The sequence below is a fragment of the Trichosurus vulpecula genome, chromosome 2 (assembly GCF_011100635.1).
Source record: "Trichosurus vulpecula isolate mTriVul1 chromosome 2, mTriVul1.pri, whole genome shotgun sequence".
In the NCBI taxonomy this organism is placed as follows: Eukaryota; Metazoa; Chordata; class Mammalia; order Diprotodontia; family Phalangeridae; genus Trichosurus; species Trichosurus vulpecula.
In genome coordinates this window covers 284,952,815-284,963,876 of record NC_050574.1, presented here as the reverse complement: position 1 = coordinate 284,963,876, position 11,062 = coordinate 284,952,815, and the positions used below count along the sequence as shown (strand labels likewise).

Sequence of the window (11,062 nt, the reverse complement as noted above, 5' to 3'; positions counted from 1 at the left end):
GTACTAAGACAGTCATGACCTGAGTACAAACCCTCATTGCCTCTAGCCTAGACTATTGAAATAGCCTTGTAATTTGTTTGTCTGCTACAAATCTTGCCTTACTGAAATCTAGTCTCTGTATGTTTGCCAGTTGATTTTCCTTAAGTACATATCTGAACATGTCATGCACCTAGTCCAAAAACTTTAGTGCTACCTCTAATACAGAACAACTTAATCAGTCAACAAACATTTATTTAGTGCTCAAGAACTGTGCTAAGGATTCAAAGAAGGCAAACAGTTTGTCCTTGTTCTTAAAAAGTTCATATCCTAATAGGAGAGTATCTCAGTAAGGCAAAATTCATGACCTCAGAGAGGACCATGGGCATACCTGAATCACAAAATATAAGGAATTCTCTAGGTAGAAGGCAGAGGAAGTATAACATTTATTTAGACTCCAGAGGATCAGGTTCAAGGACCAATGCCCCCAATTTGATATTGTGGCAATAATATTCCAAAACTGATAAGCCCACCTCACTATAGTAACAAGGAAATTATAGCAAAATATTATAGCAAGGAACCAAGCCATACTTGTGCTTCCCCTCAATGCTAGGGCCTTCCTATAAGAAGATCACACAAGAATCCTAACTCTTCTCAGCACTCTCTCCTTCAGTTCTGCTGACTCTAAGTTCCTTGATCTCTGCAACTCTCTCTTGTGTTCAGCACTCTCCGCTCTGCAAACTCTTGATGCTGGCTCTCTGCTTCTGAATCCTGCTGCTTTCTGCTCTGCTGCTTCCAGCTCTGTTCTTCCAGTTCCACTCTCAGTCCTCAGTTCTGCTCTGCTCCAAGTTCTGTTCTCCTTTAATACAGGCCTATATGTCATCTGATTGACTAGAACTCAGGAACATGCCATTGACTCTGGTCTTCACAACTCCCCTTAGGGCCCTGAGGGCTTCATGTCTCTCTCAAACTAGCAAACTAGTTTGCTAACTAGCCTGGGGCCTCACATCTAGTTAGTGAAAGGGTATGGGCCTGTCTCTAATCAGACCTCCATTTGTTGGCCCCACCTGAAGCCTATTCAATGGTCAGGAAAGATCTTTCACTTACTGATTGGCTTTACAGAGAGATACCTCTGAAAAATATCAAGGGACACACATGATACGTACACAGATGAGAGGAGAAGTAATGTGGGAGCAGAAGATACAAGGAGCTGGGATGGGAGTGGGAGAAGGTGAAAGACCTCCTACCGAAGGTAGGATTTGAGGTGAGTCTTGAAGGAAGCCACAAGGTAAATGTTAGAATGCTAGGCAGGAAGTTCAGCTTATACTAAGAAGAGAAAGGAAGGAAGGAAGGAAGGAAGGAAGGAAGGAAGCAAGAAAGAAAGAAAGAAAGAAAGAAAGAAAGAAAGAAAGAAAGAAAGAAAGAAAGAAAGAAAGAAAGAAAGAAAGGAAGAAACAGAGAGAAAGGGAGAAGGAATGAGAGAGAAGGAAAGAGAGAAGAAAGAAAAAGAGGAAGAAAGAAGGACAGAGAGAAAGAAGGAAAAAGAGAGAGAGAAACAATCAAGCAAAAATTCATGGAGTCAAGGGGGATGGAATGCCAGGTGTGAGGATCAGAAAATATACCAGTATAGCTGGGCCACAGAATGTGTGGAGAGGAGTCAAGTAAAAAAAACTGGAAAGGAAAGGTGGGGCATGCTATGCAAGGCTTTAAATACTAATGAGAGGGTTTTAACTTAGGGACATTATAGGGAAGCCAAGGGAGTTGAGTAGGGAAATGACATGATCAGAACTTGTATCTAGGAAAATCACTTTGGTAGTTTAAGGGAAAATGGGCTGGAGCAAGGAGAAACTTGAAGCAGGGAGAAATACCACATCTCCAGTCTCTATGTCTTTGTACTCATTCTTCTCCATGCCTGGAATTTACTCCTTTCTCAACTTCACCTCATAGAAACTCAAATTTCAAGATGCAGCTTAAGTATCAACTTCTACATGAACCTTTCCTTATCTCTTCAAGTGCAAGTGCCCTCCCTTATTAACTATTTCATATTTAACTTTTATATTTATTCTGTATACCTAGATATGTATATATATATATATATAAATGTGTGTATATACATGCATACATAGATGTCTATACATACATATATACGTACATGCATACTGTCTCCCCCAATACAATGTAAGCTTCTTAAAATCATGGATTATTTCATTTTTTGCCTTTGTATCCCCAGAACCTAGCACAATTTTTGCCAGATATAATAGATTAATTGATTTTCTTAATAGATGACATCAAATCTGAATTTCTTGTTCCTGTTTGCATAGTGTATGTTTTTGTTTTGTTTTGAATGAATGTGTGAAATAGCAAGGACAGTTTGGCTGGATTTTAGAGTGAAAGAAAGGGAGTAACACACTATTGCAGTAAGAGTCATTTGGGGTTAGGTTATGAAGTGATGAAAAATAAAGGAAAGGAGTTATATTTTATACAGAGGTAATAGGGAACTACTATGAGTATGAGAGTGACATGGTAGATCTATGCTTTAGGAAAATCATTTTGGCAGGTGTATAGAGGATAGTTTGCAGTATGAAAGAGACTTGAGTCAAAAAGGTTTTTATGTAATAGTTTAGAGATGGTGAGAGTCAGAACTAGAATACTGCCCAGATAAGTGAAGAGAAAGAAACAATGCAAAGGATAATATAGAGATAGAAATAACAAGATTTGGCTACAGCTTGGATATGTAGGGTAAGTGAAAATGAGTCAAGGATAACACAAAGTTTGGAAACATGGGTGATTAGAAGGGTAGTGTTAACCTTGACAGAAATAAAACAGTTCAGAAGAGGAATGGGTTTGATCTGGAAAGGTGAGATCTGTGATGAACATCACAATTCTTCTATGCCTGTTCATTCTGTGTCACGCTCTGTCACACCAAAAATGAAAGGGCAGAAGCATGACAGGGATCATACGTACAGGTCAGTGTCCCAGAGTGCAAAGCATTCCCTCTAAGAGCCACCAGCCATAGCCACAATGTGATCTGGGTACAAGGGGAGATGATGGGGTGAGAGGATTTCCCCAGTGGCACCTTCACAGCCCAGATTAAATCATAATTTCTCTGAAGAGGTAATTGCGAAGAAAAGAGAAGCTTGCCCAGCAATGGAAGAGAAAAAAGTTGGAAGGAAAGGATTCTTGGCATATAATAGGTAAAGGATAGGTGTGATTATGTTGGAGGAAAAAATCCCACAACTGGTTATATCCAAGAGGGTGGGATATAATCCATCTTCCTACCCTTCCACCCTCTGATTCATAGGTTGATCATGCAGTTGTGGCAGAATTTCACCTTCACCGTGAGGTCTTGCCACATCCCACCTCCACTTTGAAGATTATGGCAGGAGATGGAAATGCCTTGGGATTAGGAACTATGTCTTATATTTTTGTTTCCTTTAGCAGTAGTTCACAAGTTGATTTGCAGCTTTGTTTTAATTTTGTTACACAAATCTAGTTGTACTACCACTATCTAAATCCTTGTTGTTCTTCACAAAGGCCTCTTAATTTGATTATATATTCAACTTATTTGTCTGGTTCTACTATAAATTTGTGTTATCTAATCTTTACTCTCATTAGCAAGGAAATTCTATTACTCTTCCCTAAATTGACTCCATTGAATTCAAATTCCTCCACACAGCAGTTGTTTAAACCTTTATCATTTCTTCTCAAGCATCTTATTCCACCCGTCTCCCTTCTCTTTGAGCACAGGACCTTGCCTCATATTTTACTGAGAAAATAGAAGCTATCCCCCTTGAACACCCTCATCTTCCCTACCTTAAATTTCAAAACTTCTTTGACATTATCTCTATTTTTTCCACTTCTATTCCAATCTAGGAGGAAATGGTTTTTCTCATTAGCAAGGCCAACCCCTCTACTTAAACCCTTTATCTCATCCCTTCACATGTCTTTGGGAAGAGTAAATAAATTCCCATCATTCAGCTCTTGAATATAACTTTAATAAACTACATATTAAAATTTAAAATGTTTACAGCTATTCTAAGAAGATGCCATTTGTCCATTAAAATAGTATTATAGATTTAAAAATGGGAGGATTCTTGGAGATTTTTAAACCGCAACTCATTTTAAAGATGAGGAAACAGGCCCAGAGAAGTTACTTGACAAAGGTCATACAAGTTGAAAATGTCTGAGGCAAGATTTGAACCTCGGGCTTTCACTCCAAGATCAGCACTCTACACTGTGTTGCTTCTAATAATATATAATTTTATATACTTTTTAGGTATGATCCCTTCACTTTACCAAAAAGCCCATTATCTCTCAAACAGCATTTTGATTAACTATATACACTGGGCTAGGTTTATATGGAGACAAAGAGATTTATTGCAATTTTTTTTTGATATGCTATTTCACTCAATTCCTTTGTTTTGTCCTCTGACTAAATAAAATAGTAAACAAATCTATGGAGGTTAATGAACTATGATTATGATTGAATGCTGACCTACATAGTATCTTTCATCTTTGTTTTATTTTTGTTTTTGGTTTTTTTTTTTTGGTTTTTGGGCAGGCAATTGGGGTTAAGTGACTTGCCCAAGGTCACGCAGCTAGTACATGTGTCAAGTGCCTGAGGTCACATTTGAACTCAGGTCCTCCTGACTCCAGGGCTGGTGCTCTACTCACTGCGCCACCTAGCTGCCCCTAGTGCACATATTCTAAGGGCTCCCATGTGGCATATAGGGGTGCCCGAGATGTGTGGGAGACATAGGCATATTTGTAGACATCGTGAAAGGAGAGGTAGATGAGGAGGAATACCAGAATAAATATAGGTGATATTTTTAAAAAGCTATCAATACAAATCTATTTTTAAAAAGCCTGTTATATTACGTTCAACCTCTCCCCCAGCCCCCCAAAAAAGACATTTTTAGATTAATTTCCTAAACTTCCTAGCTTTTGGTCCATGGAGGACAATTAAATTACAGCATTAAGGTTATTGTGCCATTTTGAGAAAAATTTAAAATGTAATTAAAATAAGAAATGGTTATAATTAACTTTTAGTTATCTAGGTTGAATATTTACCTGAGTGTCTCTGATGTGGCATTTTTCTGTTTCAATATCTCTCTTTCAAATACTAGATGTAAACAAGAACTTATTTCATTAATTTTTCTAAAATTACATGTGGGACAGATTGTTGTGAGACATTATCTATTAGCATTATATCCTAGAAGACTGGAGAACACTTGTAAAACCATGATGGCTCCCCACAGACAGACTGGAGATGCCAATGATTTCACTCATGCTAGCTAGCACTTTGCTCTCAATTTTACAACTGGATCGACTTGCCCACAGTGGCTAAACTTTCTGCACAAAACAAAAAAAAAAAAAAAAGAAAACCAAAACAAAACATGCGGGACTAGCATACAATATCTGACTATGACACCACACAAGATAAATTATGACATGCACCTTACAAAAATGGGATTGCCACAGTATTAAAGAAAAAGTTTATTACAGATAATTGCTTGCTCTGTTTATGCTGTTTCTGTAGAACTCGGATAAGCAATTTAGCTTACAGAGATTTATAACAGTTTTCATGAAGATGTATGAAACCCCAAACTTGCAAGCTTTTTTAATCCACCTATAAATCATTTTATACATTTAATTTCTTCCCGTATAAATTTTATGGGATCATATACAAACCGAAAGTTAAAATTACTACATGCTTTCTAAGGAGGCAGATATTCCTGGGTTTATTCCCCCCTCCATATTTTTGGATCTAAAATATGAAATAAATTCCAAGAGTCCAGTAGTAAATACTTAACAAGTTAACATTTAATTTTTCCCAACAGCTAGAGGCCTGGGGGGTACTATTGGGTTGAGGTGTAACCTTGAGATACAGCTATCCCTCTAGCTAGGTTTATCTGTCCCAAATATTGTGGGCCTTATAAATCTCAGAAATAACTAATTCTTACTCCATACCTGACCAGAGTAGAAGGATTAGTAACATCACAAAATTGATTGAGGAGTGATCTTTAAACTGCAATGTCTGATCCCAAATAACTTCTCAAATCTTGAGCAAAATAGTGAATAGCTGCTAAGTGGATGGTGTATTTCTCCTTAACTTTTCAATGTTTCAAGATTTTCAAGGGCTTCTGGATCATTTTTCCCTCCATCATTGGAGTGGAAGGGCAGAGGACCAGTCTTATCAAATTATCCCCCTCCTCCCCACCACCGTCCTGGATTCAAAGAGAAAGCCAACTCACGGAGCCAAATTTTTGAGTGCAGAATCTAATGACTCCTTTAAAGGCCACTGTGGGAAAGTGTTTCTGTACTCTACTGAGAGTGCCCTGGCTGTCAGAAACAATTGCTGAAGCTCCCCAAAGTATCTAATGTACTAGTACTAGGGGGTAACATATACACCAGGTACTCCTGACTCTGAAATTGTCAGGTTAAGGAGAATTACAGGGAAGACACTGAGTACCCAGAAACAATTGAATCTTGGTGGGCATTTTTTTTAAGGAAAAAAAAATCAGTAACCGGAGGCTTGAGCACATACTGTTTTATTTATTCCAGAAAGGAGATAAGGGAAATAGAGAGTTGCTTTTAACTCTCTCCTTCATCAAGCACATTAATAATCAGATATAGCAGTCAGCCTGAAAATCAAGTTTGAAATCCTTGGAAAAACCCCCATGGAGTCGGCTCATCTTTCCTAGGTAATGAATCAAGGCCCATGTAGTTTTTGTTCAGATGGGCTCATTGAAATAGGACTTTGATTTATTTAGCTGGTATTTTGTGTATTCCCCATCACAGAGGACTTCTTTGGAAAACGCAATTTCCTCTTGGCACAGTTTCAACACTTTATACAGATCCTGTCTTCATTCATTTCTTCAGCCTTTCCTTTAGGGAAACGAAGATCTTGCACTGTGAACATTTTAATTTCTGAGTAGTATCATGTCTTTTCACATGGAGGCATAAACCAGGACAAGCTCTGTCCAAGCTGTGAATCTGATTCTGCAAAGGAAGAGGCTATTATATGGGCATAGAAAAAGTATCTCTTTCATTGTGGTAAACAAGATGAAACTTCCAAAAAAAAAGAAAAGAATTTTCTCCAAGGTTTTGCATTATGCAGCCTAAAAATAAAATAAAATGATAACAACCCTGCAAACAAAGTGGGTGTCCCTGGATTAGAGAACAGCTGAACAAACTCTGTTTTGCATATATAATACAATACTATTGCACCAAAGAAATGACAAATATAGATAATTCAGAGAAACATAGGGAAACTTTACAAACTGACATAGAGCTAAGAAAGCAAAATCAAGAAAATGATATGTATGAGAACATTAATATAAATTAAAACAACTCAGAAAAGCAGCTGGACTTAGATGCAATACAATGACCAGTCTCGGTCTTGGAAGACAAGCAATGAAACAAATTTCACTCCTTTAAGGAGAGACACATGGGACTAGGGACTTATAAAGCTGCATACATCATCCAATGCATTCACAGGGGGAGTTTCCCCATTCTGCTGTGAACTGCTTGAGAACAGGGACTGTCTTTTACCTTTCTTTGTAAAAAAAAAAACTCAGTTCCTCTCACATAGTAGGTGTTTATTAAATGTTTATTGGCTGATTGACTAACTTTGCTTAACTACTGTTCTATGTTACAAGGGAGGGTTTCATGAGGGAAGTATATTAGAAACTGACTACCACATTTTTAAGCAATATTTTTTTAATATTGAGAATACAGAATTATCAAAATTATATGAGTAAGAATCAAAATGTTCATATACCTCCTCCACAAAGGAAAACATACTCAGTTACAGCTTAGTAACTCTAGAGTTACTCTGGCTTAGCAGCCAATTAGAAAACTTTTGTCACCACAGAATAGGTATTCCTCATAAGCTTAGAAACAAGTATTCTCCAAGTGGCCACAAGTTATTTTTAGGCTCATTCACATACAGATAACATCACAAGCAAAGAAGTATATTTAAATATAAAAGAAATATATGCTTAAATATAAAGGAAAATATAAGTCATTAGGTCTATTAAAAGATAAATTGATAGGCTTACATGTAATCTCTACATGTGCTAAGGACTTTAAACCAATTTCAATTTTATTTAAGCCAATATAAAAACTATTAACGAGTTAAGTACCTCTTCATTACTAGTCTGCAGGTTACCTGTCAGGACCCTCAAACAAAAGCATTTAGTTTTCTGTGCTAAAATGGCACCATTGTTGGCTATAAACTTGTAATTTAAAGCAATAAGTTAGCAAAATTGCATTATGTTTATTGTTGTCATCAAAACATAAAAGGCAACATTAATCTTCTAGAATTTAATTTTGCTTGGATTTTAATTTCATTTCTCTTTGCCATAGGGATTTATAAGATTTTTTTTATTTGACTTTACAAAGTTATGCATGAGAAAATGATATGCTACAGTACTAAAGTAATTTTCTAGTTGATAGTTTTAGTATCATCCTCTTATTTCCCAATATTTTACATAAAGTAAAAGTGCTAGGGTACTAAATTTTGACTTCATTCAGCAGAAACATTACACCTCTAATATTTCCACACCCAGATCATCTATTCAGCCAGCATCACCATGGAAAAATCTTTAGTTACAGCTCCAGAGTTTGTGTATTAAGAGCTTAGTAAATAAAAATACTGACTTCAGTCTATCTAAGTAGGATGCAAGTAATCTGGGAAGGGGTTGAAGCTGCTCTGTGTCTTGGCTCCTATAAATGTAACGCTTTCATAAAAGCAAGGATAGAATTCCAGCAGTTTGAACATTAGTTTCTCAAATCCAGAACTGTTCTTTTCTAGCAAACTGTTAGTTTGCTTTGTCCAAATGAATAATGTTTTCTAGCTGGCCCATTTAATTGCCTTTAGAGGAACAATGCAAGCCTCCTAAGGGAGCAGTTCTTAGAAAGATTCTAATTCTCTTTAATAAGCAGAGCTTATTCAACTTTTGAAACTCAATCCTACGATCTAGGGTCCATCTTCACTATAAGCTGTTCAATGTCTTACTGCAAAGAAAGACCCCAAAATAAGAGCTGTTACTACTGCAATTGACGTCATTTCATAGGTAGAGCCAAACCCTGCCAATCATTATGGAGCATATTCAGCACAAATTGTTGGCTTCCATTATTTTTGGGGGGCGGGTGTTGAATGTGTTTTCTTTTAGACAGCCTACATGACATGTTTTTAAAATCAATGTCTCCACTGCAAATAAAACAAGGTCAAAAATAAATGAATAAAGCTCAAGATGGCATCAGTCCCAGTTTGTCCAAGTCCTGGTGTTGTGTAGATGACAAAAAGCAGCAGCTAGTTATGATGACAGGTAATCAAAGTAATCAGCTGAATTTGTAAAAATTTCTCCATTTCCAAACGATCTTTAAAAAACATCATATATGGAGTCACACTATCCTCGTGGAAGTCCAAGAGAGCCATTTGCCATCTGGATTATGTTTTCACCTATGAAGAACTGATAGTTTTTAAAATTAGCAAGGACATGTTTGATTTGTTCTGCAGCTCCTGTCATAAAAAGGATTTTCTCTATCTGACTTGTGTTCTCCAAGTCTGCCTTTGATTAATTTCATGTAGTCTTTGAAGTGCTTTTTGTAGGATTCTTTTGTGAAACTAGTTTCTTGCAGATGATGGTTTATTACTATGTCGACTCCAGTAATTACAGTGGCATCTGCTCCTTCACCCTCAGGACCTTCAGCAGAGGTATTTCCACCTGTAAGTGAGTCATCAATGGTATCCTCTGTCCTACTGACCATCTTCCCCTCCACCTCCAGGCACAGCCCGTTCGCGATCTCCCAGATCTTGTAACATCTCATCAGGGCTGATGAGGTCCGGGTTGGTGATCATGATGGCAGAAGAGGGAAGCGGGCGTGCGGCGGCGCTAGGGCTGCGGGTTCTCGAGCTCCGTGTGAACGCGATGCAGCCTGAATGGCGCTGGGCGGGGGGGGGGGGGGGGGGGGGGGGGGGGGAGGCAGGGGAGGGGGAGGTTGGCTTTCATTATAAAGCAGCAAATGAGGGAGGAAACAGAGAAAAGAAAACGAGCCTTAATCTCAGGGACAGAGAGACAACGATGGCTGATTTATCTTAGGTCCTCTGAATTCTTCCCATTTGAACCTCTGTTCTGAGGTAGTTTGCCTTCATTTTTATTGCTTCTAAATTCTGCATTTCTCCACCCTTGGGATCATAGAATTAGATCTGGAGAGACACCTCAGAGGCCATCTAGCCCAACTTTTTCATTTTATAGGTGAAGAAAGTAAGGCCCAGGGAGCCTCAGTGACTTGTTTGAGGTCACAAGTGCCAGGCATTATACCAAGCATTTTACAATTATTCTCATCTGATCCTCACAATAACCCAGAGAAGTAAGTTATATTATTTTCCCCATTTTACAGATGAGGAAACTGAGGCAGATGGAGGTTAAGTGACTTGCCCAGCGTCATACAGCTAGTAAGTGACTGAGGCTGGATTTTAATTCAGGTCTTCCTGACTTCAAGCCCAGTGCTCTATCCACTGAGCCACCTAGCTGCCCCAGTAGTAAGCGTCAGAGAGGTGGTATGGAAACATAGGTATCCTTACTCCAGAGCTTGTGGTGTTTCTATTGTTATCACACTGATTCCATTCTCCTTTCTCCCTTAAATGCAGTAAATACTAGCACATTCCTTCCATTTGACTTCCTCAGAATTGTTTTAGTTATATACCTTTTGACCGGGCACCAAGAAAGATAAAGTTTACTTTAGCTGAACAAACAAGGAATTTCATAGGGGGAAAAAGTTGTTACATAATCTGAAATAATACATTAAACCAAAAGCTCATAATAAGATGCAAGTATGAAATATTTAACTAATTTCTTTGTAAGGAAAAATGCTTCTAGGATTCATAAATATTTGAAAACATCCACTGAGAACATTTTTGGTCTGCTCTCTGAATTTACATATGTACCTTTCATCCAAAGTAATGGAGAAAGTAATAATCCTGATAATAAGGATTCGAACATTATTTGATGGGCTTTCTACCCTGAGCTAGCTTAGGAAGGACAACATGAACTGGTTGAGCTTCATATCCTTGGAT

The 11,062-nt window shown here is 37.8% G+C and overlaps 1 pseudogene; it reads right to left on the bottom strand.

Annotated features, from left to right (window-relative positions):
- Positions 1–9,295: 9,295 nt before the first annotated feature.
- Positions 9,296–9,859, bottom strand: LOC118837021 (annotated as a pseudogene).
- Positions 9,860–11,062: the final 1,203 nt, after the last annotated feature.